At 44.2% G+C, this 9,754-nt stretch overlaps 1 protein-coding gene across 2 annotated transcripts in view; it reads left to right on the top strand.

The window, feature by feature from the left end:
* The window catches only part of LOC120517079 (peptide methionine sulfoxide reductase MsrA-like), a 178,140-nt gene that overhangs the window by 50,363 nt on the left and 118,023 nt on the right, over positions 1 to 9,754 (top strand). The gene's annotated exons all lie outside the window — the stretch shown is intronic.

Below are 9,754 nucleotides of genomic sequence, written 5' to 3' on the forward strand. Positions count from 1 at the left end.
CTTCATGCTGAATGGTGATGGCTCTGCATTATCCTTTTTTTTATATTAATATATGAATTCAAAGGTACATGTACTTTTACTCATATAGCAGATGTTTTTATCCATAGTGATTTACCAACTTTATCCACTTGGTTTCTTTATATTTTGTATCATTGACTAAATTGTTAGAACCTAAGGATGTCTACAAGGTGTATAATTTGTTCATGTTTATGTTGGCTAAAAAAAAGTACAATGTTTATATGTATTATAAAATTGCAAGATTAGTCATTTAGGTAACGTTTGAGAAGTGCATGTTGAAGTTACATTGGTCCTGTTCAGATTCCCTGTTTAGATCCAAAGATAATGGGGTGTGGTCCCGGGGGACGCCCAGGAGGACCGGAGGAGGGCTTGTGCCTCCTCCAGACCGTGAGGGGGCGTCCGTCCTGGTTATGTAGGGGGCTTCGGGTAAAGGGCTTGGAAGCCCAGCCCTGTAGGGACCCGTGGCCACCGGCAGGCGGCGCCCCAATGCCTGCATATCCCTGGAGCCCAGCACTTCCGCCACACCAGGAAGTGCTGGGGGGAAGACGACCGGGGACACCCGGACGGCTTCCGGGTGCGCAGCCGGCACTTCCGCCACACTGGGGTGTGGCTATGACTGATTGCCGGAAGCAGCTGGAGCCCATCCGGGTTCCCATATAAGGGGCCGTCTCCCTCCAGTCAGCAGTGGATGTCGGGTGGAAGAGGACAGAGCTGGAGAGAGGACGAGAGGTGGCCAGGAGAAAGGCATTGGACTTGTGTGGCCTGGACAGTTGGGGGAACGGTGCAAGAGGTACTGGGGGTGCACGTGAGCACAACTTAAATAATTGTTGTAAATAAACGGTGTGTGGTGGAACTATGTTGTCCATCTGCCTGTGTCCGGGTCCCAGTTCACAGGGGAAAAAGGAAGATAAAAATATGATAATAACAGTTCAGCCAGCTAGAAGTTAAATCTTTTGACTATGATGAGCACTTACAGTGTAATAGTCTTATAATGGAAGGACTTGGGAGGAGATAGCATATTCAGGGCATTACCTCCCCCGGAACTCTAGAGGGCAGCCCCCCTGGTTTGCAGAAGGGTCACAGGATTGGAGCATGGAAGCTTAACCTTGCTGGGGTTAAGATGGTGTTTAAATAAAGATCAATTCTTGATTTGTCCAAATAAAAAAAAAATCATGGGGTGTTAGTTGAGGATGGGTTTTAATAAAGACCCTTCAAACACTACGTAATTCTGAGTAGCTGCAAGTCAAGTTGGGGAGCATGCACTGGTACAGTGCGTTGCCGCACCCACCACACGACGAAACAGCTTGGGATCCTGGTTGGCACTAACCCTACCCCTAACCCCCCAGGCAGACATGCGGTCCAATCCCGCCCTCCGGAAAAGACCTTCTATATGCCATAGCCAGGTGTTACGTGGGCGTCCACTTGGCCTGGTCCTGCTCCTCGGGTCCTCAAAATGAATCACGCCACATGGGCTCCCTTACAATTCAAGTAATGTGCCTCATTCGGGACTCAATGAGTAACCGCACATTCGACACAAAGTCACACCAGCAGTACCCAAGGATTCTCCGAAGGGACACAGTACCAAAGGAGTCCAGTCTTCATCTCAGGTCACTGGATATTATCCATGTCTCGCAAACATATAACAAGTAGCTGCTGCACTGCCTTATTTTTTGTTCAAGTTTTAAGCACTATGGGAGATGGTGTTGCCATTGTAAAATGTTAAGTGCATTACGATTCTACCAGTTAGACTGATCATATTAGATGGTGGGCTAGTAGTGTAAAAAAGAAAAGAGATTATAGTATTTTTATCTTGGAAATAAAAAAGCAGGTTTGAACAAGATTGAATATGTCAATTGAAGAATGAAGGTGACATTGGCGTCTCTGAAATAATGACTCAATTGCACTTTACTAATGCCCACTTTTAAAAAGCATTGTTGTTCTTCCTATAATCTAAAATGTGATAATCATATTCTTGAAAAAGCAGTCCAAATGCCACCCTGTATGTTTATTTTTTAACTGTTTTTCACAAGCTGTCATTAGTACTGATTGATTTGTGTGGCTCTCAGAAACCTTTGTGGTCATAAGCTGAGTTTGACAAATTAGTAGTTTAAAAAACCTTTTGCATCAGAAACAGATGTGATTATAATTTCATTTACTTTTAGGTATAAATTTTAATTTATCATCAAACATTCATGTGCTTGTGGTCAGTAATATTTTGAACACAAATTATAGCATAATGCATATTGTTATTGTTAATATACATTCCCACAGATTCAGTTATCTAAAGCAGCTAGGAACAGCATACTGTACATTCAGTACGTTTTTATACCTAAGAAAGGCACCAGTTAAATAAAATGTATTATTATTATTATTATTATTATTATTATTATTATTTCTACCTGTTTATTCATATTCAGGGTCTCAGAGAAGCAGAGCCAGTTGGAATTGGTCACTGGAAACTGAAATACAGTGATTTAATTGCATCAAAGCATTGAGGCACACATTATATAAAGATTGCTTCACAGTATGTAAAACAAAATTGAATCAAAAATATGATCAACAAATAATTCATTAGATCATTATTAACATGCAAAATTAGTTTAGAGAGCTGTTTAAACAAAAGGTCCAATAAAAAAGTTCCTCATATAAGTGAAAACAATACAAGTAAAACAAAACCGAGACAGAGGCCCTGCAGACATATTTTAGAATAACATTAATAAATTTGTCAGATTTAAAAAAAAAAAAAAATCAATGAAAATTTGATTCTTCTTTCTAATTTTAGATAGTAAAAGATGTCACATTCCCATCATGTTATTGAAGGTATGTTTGGATTTTACCATTTAAGCACGATCAGTCAGCCCACTAGCAATGCTGTGTCGGAAGTCACAGTGAGGTTATTGCTACAGTAGATAATCCTATCCCATCCAGCAGTACTGTGGACAATGCCATTAGAGGATTAGGAGTAATTGTAAATTTGACATTCTCCAGTAGATAAGCGAATATCTTCTCCTAAAATGATTTTAATTTAGGACAATACCAAGCTAAATAATCTAGCATGGTTGATGCCAGATGGCAGCATTCACAGTTACGATGCAATCCTCAATATATTTTGAGTAATTTTAATCTGGAAAGATGTGGATGATTTGCAATGCTAAGGCAAATTACAGCATATACAGATTAATGAAGAGTGTATATTTTGAATAAATTAATTCTGCCTCTTCCTTGATATATTAATAGAAATGTGCATTTCTCTGTGTCACGTAAGATTGTCCAGAGATGCATTTGATGAATTTACTTGATAGTCTAGAACTAGATGGTGGCAGAGTTAAAGATGTTAAGGTTTGTGTTGGATATGACGAGGATGGATAGAATTAGAGACAAGTACATTAGAGAGTCAGCTCAGGGTGGACGGTTGGCAGACAACGTCAGAGAGGCGAGATTGTGTTGGTTTGGACATGTGCAGAGGAGAGATGCTGGGTATATTGGGAAAAGGATGTTAAGGATAGAGCTGCCAGGTAAAAGGAAAAGAGGAAAGCCTAAGAGAAGATTTATGGATGTGGTGAGAGAGGACATGCAGTTTGTGAGTGAAACAGAGCAAGATGCAGAGGACAAGAGGATAGGGAAAGGATGATCTGCTCTGGCGACCCCTAACTGGAACAGCCGAAAGAGGATGAAGAGAACTTTATAGTCTAGAATGGGGATTCCCAACATGGAGTTTCTGCAGCCCTAAGGGGTTGTGAGATTGTGTTTCAGTGGGTATAACAAAGAGGAATACTGTATCACAGTTTTCCAGAATTTTTGTGAGGCCTACTGTCCAACTTTATTGTAGTGCAATTGGTGTCTTGCAGAGTGCCGTCATTTGCAGGTCATTTATTAGTTGGTGCTCCTGTTCTGTGATGTGAAAAGAATTGAGCAATGCATGCACAATTGTCACCTGTGAATGAGCCTCGGAAATGCATGTCCACGCAAGTTCCTTGCTGTGGATGGAGTGTTCGTAAAGACAAATAACTTTTTTTAAGAGAATGGAATTTGGACCTTATAATGAGCCATAGAGAAGGGAGAGATTTGGTATTGATTGTTGTGCAAACCCTGATTGTGAAACACTACTGATTTCAAGGTTTGATTAACATTTTTGACATTGGAGGGGGACAAGTGGAATGAATTAGATGGATCACCTGCTGCTTACATTCAGTCCATTTCTCCTGCTGGCAGTCCTGGCAGTAGTGCAGCAATTTTAACTGTGTGCTGCATCTGTTTTTGCACTCCAGGGCTCTAGACTAACTTTTTGCACTGGTTGCACTGGTGCGCCTAACTTTTTTTCTTAGGTGCACCAGCACAAAAGTTAGGTGCACCCAAATTTTCAACCGCATCACATTTAACACCACAGTTTTACAAGTTCACTTTATTTATTTATTTATTTATTTATTTATTTATTTATTTATTTTTAATCGCTGTCCATATAGGCAATATTGACTTGTAAATGATTAACTAACAATCTGGTCAATATAAAGTTCTTTATTTGAAGGCAATCACAATTCTACAAGAAAGGTAACTTACTGAAAAAGTGTTGGTGCTTAAAGTGCTTTACTGAGCTGAAATTTAAACTTAAAAATCTCAAGATAAATTAACTAAAAAGAAAATCTAAATTAAGTGTTTTAAGGGCTTCAAACTGAACATCTCATGGCTCAATGTCTTATGGACTATCCTCCATTGCAGTCACATGCCCCTCGGATTGCCAACTCCTGTAGTTTGGCCTTCTTGATCTTTGGCCTTGACTAAACCAGCTGGCCACACTCTCTCTAGCATCAAAATCTTCCAGACTTGGGCATGAGCATGCTCGACCTCAATGTGTCCAATAAGTATATTCACCGGTCTTCCTCTCCGCAAGATACGACCGTACACAATGACGCATTCCTTTGTGGCGATATCAGTGTCTCCGTCGATCAGGAATGCCATGTACGCACTGTTCGCAATTTGCACAGACGTCTTTTTTTTTCAATGTATCTGCGATGACTCCTATAAATTGGCGCGACGCATCATTGCTGTACGTCGGGTTTACGTTCAAGCCATTTTTCTTCATAAGAATTATTTCGGACTTGAATTTAGTGAAGGGAAGTTCTTCTTTTGCAATATTGTAGGCAATGTTAAACTTAATTATCATCTCGGCCTCGTCTGATGATCTGTTTGTTGCTGCCTGCCGCTGAAAGGCAGCGGGGAGAGGGGACACTTGAGCAGTGCATTTATCGCGGCATGTAATGTGTTTTATAGATGCATTGTGCTTTTTCAGCGTTTCAATTCTAAATGTATTAGAACCAGTCACAAATGCACTACTGCCGGCCATGGTCTTCCCACACTCTTTACAGTAAATACAGTGTATTATATATCGGCTTTACTGTATCTTAGCCAGGAAACTGGTCAAGCCACTCTTTTCGAAATGTATACACTTTACTCCTTTTAATTTCAGTGGGCTCGGACTCGATTGTATGTGGCTCATTATCTAATGCCGTCTCCGGACCAGGGCTTGCTATAACTTGGGAGGTTGATGGCTCCGTGTCAGAGCATTGGTTATGATTTTCGGACGGATCAGGCCCTAACTTAACATTCTTAACGAAAAAAGCTGTCAATCGTTCTTTTCATCTTCTCTCATAATCCGCGGCTACATCCACTGTTTACCTGATGGGCTACTCAACTCTCTCTGTCTGACTGCATCACATGCATTTTCAAACGTACACACACGTACAGGAATATCTGGACCACAGCCAATCAGAGGGGGGGGGGATCCGCCCTTCACTATCTCTGATTGGTTTAGACCACGATATGGGCCTAATGTGTGTCTGTTGTTGAACAACAGGGAGACTTTAAGAGTCACAGAGTTTCGTTTTTTTTCCCCCTCGAACGGTTGGTGGCACCGGTGCAACCTTTGATTTTTTTTAGTCGCACCATTGAGAAATTAGGTCGCACGTGCGACCAAATTGGTTGCACTCTAGAGCCCTGCACTCCAATAGGATAAAAGGGTCTACTCTGCGCCAAGAGGGGAGCAATTGCTAATGCCTTCTCACCTTTCCTCTGCAGTTCTGAAGAATGCTTGGAAGCTGACTGAGGTCACTTCCCTTGTTTCCCCAGAAGTTCCACCTCTTTTGGAACCAACAATATGTAGAGGCTGTTGTGGAAAGACACCCTCCGGACACAGACAGACAGACACCAGAATGTCCAAAACACACACGTTTATTACTACACAGCACCACAATGCCATATTACCAACAACTTTTTTTCTTTCTCTTTCTCTGACCTCCACTCCCTTCCTCACAAGCTCCGTCCGTCCAGCCCACGTGGGATCTACTATATATATATATATATATATATATATATATATATAGATATATATATATATATATATATAGATAGATAGATAGATAGATAGATAGATAGATAGAGATATATATATAGATATATATATAGATATAGATATAGATGACAGAGCGGCTGCTGGAGGTGATACCCAGCCGGGATGTCCAGAAGGACCGGAGGAGGGCTTATGCCTCCTCCAGACCACAAGGGGGCAACCACCCTGGTGGCTTTGGGGACTACGGGAACAGAGCTTAGAATCTCAACCTTATAGGGACCCGTGGTCACCGCCAGGGGACACCCAGGTGCCTGAGGAGCCGGAAGTGCTGGGGGGAAGAAGATCAGGGACACCTGGAGTGCTTCCGGGTGGACCGCTGGCACTTCCACCACACCACAACTCCACGCTGGAGTTGGGTGGAAGAAGAGTGGAGGTGGACCAGAGGAGAAAGGCATTGATTGTGAGGCCTGGACTTTGGGGTGATTGGTGCGGCGGCACTGGGGTGTGTGCTGTCACTTGTAAATCGTTGTAAATAAACATGTGTGGTGCTTAAAACAATGTCTTACCTGTCTGTGTCCGGGCTGTTCCCCACAATGACATCCCAGATGGAACTCGCCGCCTGTTTCAAGGCAGGGGCCCATCGCTACAAATAATTTTGTGGGCAGTCCAGCACAGCAGGTGAGCCCACACATGTGCCGCGGGAGCAGCACGCAGACAACCCCTGGAGAGCAACTCATCCCACAGACCACCACCGGTTCACGGAAGGGCCATTCCCACCTGGTGCGGGAATACAACATCGGGCATGGCCGGAGTGCAGCAGGCTCCTATGAGCATGCTGCTGCTGAGGACGTCCGGGACGATCAGTCACACGCGCCAGCTGCCTTTCGTGGGGGCCATCTCCTCGGATAGACGGGGGGCCAGACTTGCGTTTTCTGTTGCAGGCAGGGACTGCCTGGATCCGTGTTGGTGGCAGACACGTGCCACTCCATGGGCCTTCATTAGCGCTGCGACAGCAGGAAGAGCAGCTGCGAGGTTGTCCTGAGGCATGCTGCCGCATCAGGGGAGGGGGAGAGAAGATGGCCGTGGACTGGAAGTCCCCCCCGAGACAGGCAAGGGATTGTATGGTGTGTGTTGCGTGCCCGCCAATGATTGGATGGAGGCAGGCCCAACGAATGTCCATCCTGAGCCGGGGAAGGACCCAACTGGGCTGAGGTGACGGCCCCATGGAAGGCAGCCGGCGCATGTGACTGATCGACAGGTAAGTTCTCCGTCGGTTGACTGTCTGTGTTTGCCGGCACCTCTGCACAAGCTGGGGAAGTGCCTTCAGCCCGCAGAGTCACTGTTACAGGTGATACGTGCCCTCCGAGAGGAATTGAAGAAGCTGGAGGGGAAGGCGGTCGCGTCCATGAAGGCACTGTGTGAGTGGGCGAAATGACGCGACGCTGGATCCTTTGGCCGGAGAGGCATGGCAGGGCATGTAAGTGGAACTGGCCCCGTAAAGAAAAAGTGAGGCCCCACCGAAAAGAACCGTGATGAAAGTGATTGGATTTCAAGTAGGGGGGGCTTCGATAGTGGACGTGGAAGCTGGCTGATGAGCGCCGCGGGTCCTAGTGCCCTACGCCCCGAGCCAGTATTAGTCTCACGCCACTCCACAGGTACGCAGACAGGATAGGGTCTATACCTCTCCCTTAGGAATATCCAAACCATCACGGCGTCCCAGAGGAAGAGGAGGAACCGAGGGAAGAGAGCCAATTTCTCCGATAAGGGAGGACGTGAGGCAGCCTGCTCACGTCCATAGAAGGGCCACCCTCTGTGGAGGCAGAGGGAAACCCCAAAGCTGGCTGAGGTGATGGGGGTACCAGCGGTCCCGTATGATTTCCCATGTAGGGGGCACAGAATCCTCGGAGGGGGTGCCAAAGGAGCAGACCCCGGGGTGCTGGTTGGAGGGGGGAGCGCTGCCTGTATGCACGGACGCCAGGTGGTGGTGTCCAGGCAGCGTCTCCACCCCTGCTTACGCCTCCTCCAGACCACTAGGGGACAACCGACCTGGTGGCTTTGGGGACCACAGAGCTTAGAAGCTCAACCCTGTAGGGGCCTGTGGTCAACGCCGGAGGCGCCCAGATCCCTGAGGAGCCCTGGCCCTCAGCACTTTCACCACACCCAGATGTGCTGGGGTGAAGAAGACCAGGACACCCAGAGTACATCCGGGTGCACAGCCGGCACTTCTGCCACACCAGGGAGTGCCGGCAGTTGCTCATTGGGATGCACCTGGAGCACATTCGGTTGGGTATAAGAGGGGCCGCCTCCCTCCATTTAATGGCTGGAGTCGGGTGTAATAAGAACAGAGCTCAGGAGATGAGTGGAGGTGGACCAGAGAAGAAAGGCATTGATTGTGAGGCCTGGACTGTGGGGTAATTGGTGCTGCGGCACTGGGGTGTGTGCTGTCACTTGTAAATAGTTGTAAATAAATGTGTGTGGTGCTTAAAACAATGTCTACCTGTCTGTGTCTGGGATGTTCCCCACTATATATATATATATATATATATATATATATATATATATATACAAACATTTTAATTCACAGTATCAATTTTAAAACATACGACCTTCAAATTAAGCTTGTTTTTAATTGTTAACACTTACATAATAACTATTGTGCCCATGACTTGTTATATGGAAGTATTAATATTCCACCAAAAGTCTGTTTTCATTTGAAATATCTATATGCTGCTGGTGGTACTTTTAAATTTTCTTGAAAGAGCAGAGTATATGATCAATATATGTAATTAAATATTAATGTAAAATGTCTTACTCCTTGGTGATAGCAGGCTTGGATATAACATATACCAGAAACGGTGAGGTGTCGTATAAATTCCACTTACCTTCCATCGTTAAGGTAGTTGTGTCTCAGTCAAAGAAACTTTCATTGAGACCACAAGTGGCATTTTCATATTTCTAAACACAAATATACCAATAGAGCAAAATGTTAAAAGTTAAGCTTACGCAGTTTGATTTCATACATAGAAAAGTACTGACTAATTGTTAAGATAATACTTGTTCTAATATTATTACATTATTGTGTGGTCTTCTGATGTGCATGATTTGTAGACTTTAGTGTGCTGCAGTTATTGTAGACTTATCACAAAGTTAACTTGCCATGACTAATCCTACCCAAAAGGCAGGTTTAAAAGTCTCCAACTTTCTTCACCTTTACTTGATACAATTTTCTTACTTTCTAGAAAATACTTAACGTAAATTTAGATATCTGCATAATACATACATTACACAGGGAACTGATGTAGAAGCATTAATAGTAATTTGCTTTGCTTGTTGACGTGCAGGATTATTGTTTAATCATTTAGATTAAGCCGTTAAGCCTCAGATTTTGTAAAA

Source organism: Polypterus senegalus, chromosome 17 (assembly GCF_016835505.1).
Source record: "Polypterus senegalus isolate Bchr_013 chromosome 17, ASM1683550v1, whole genome shotgun sequence".
In the NCBI taxonomy this organism is placed as follows: domain Eukaryota; kingdom Metazoa; phylum Chordata; class Cladistia; order Polypteriformes; family Polypteridae; genus Polypterus; species Polypterus senegalus.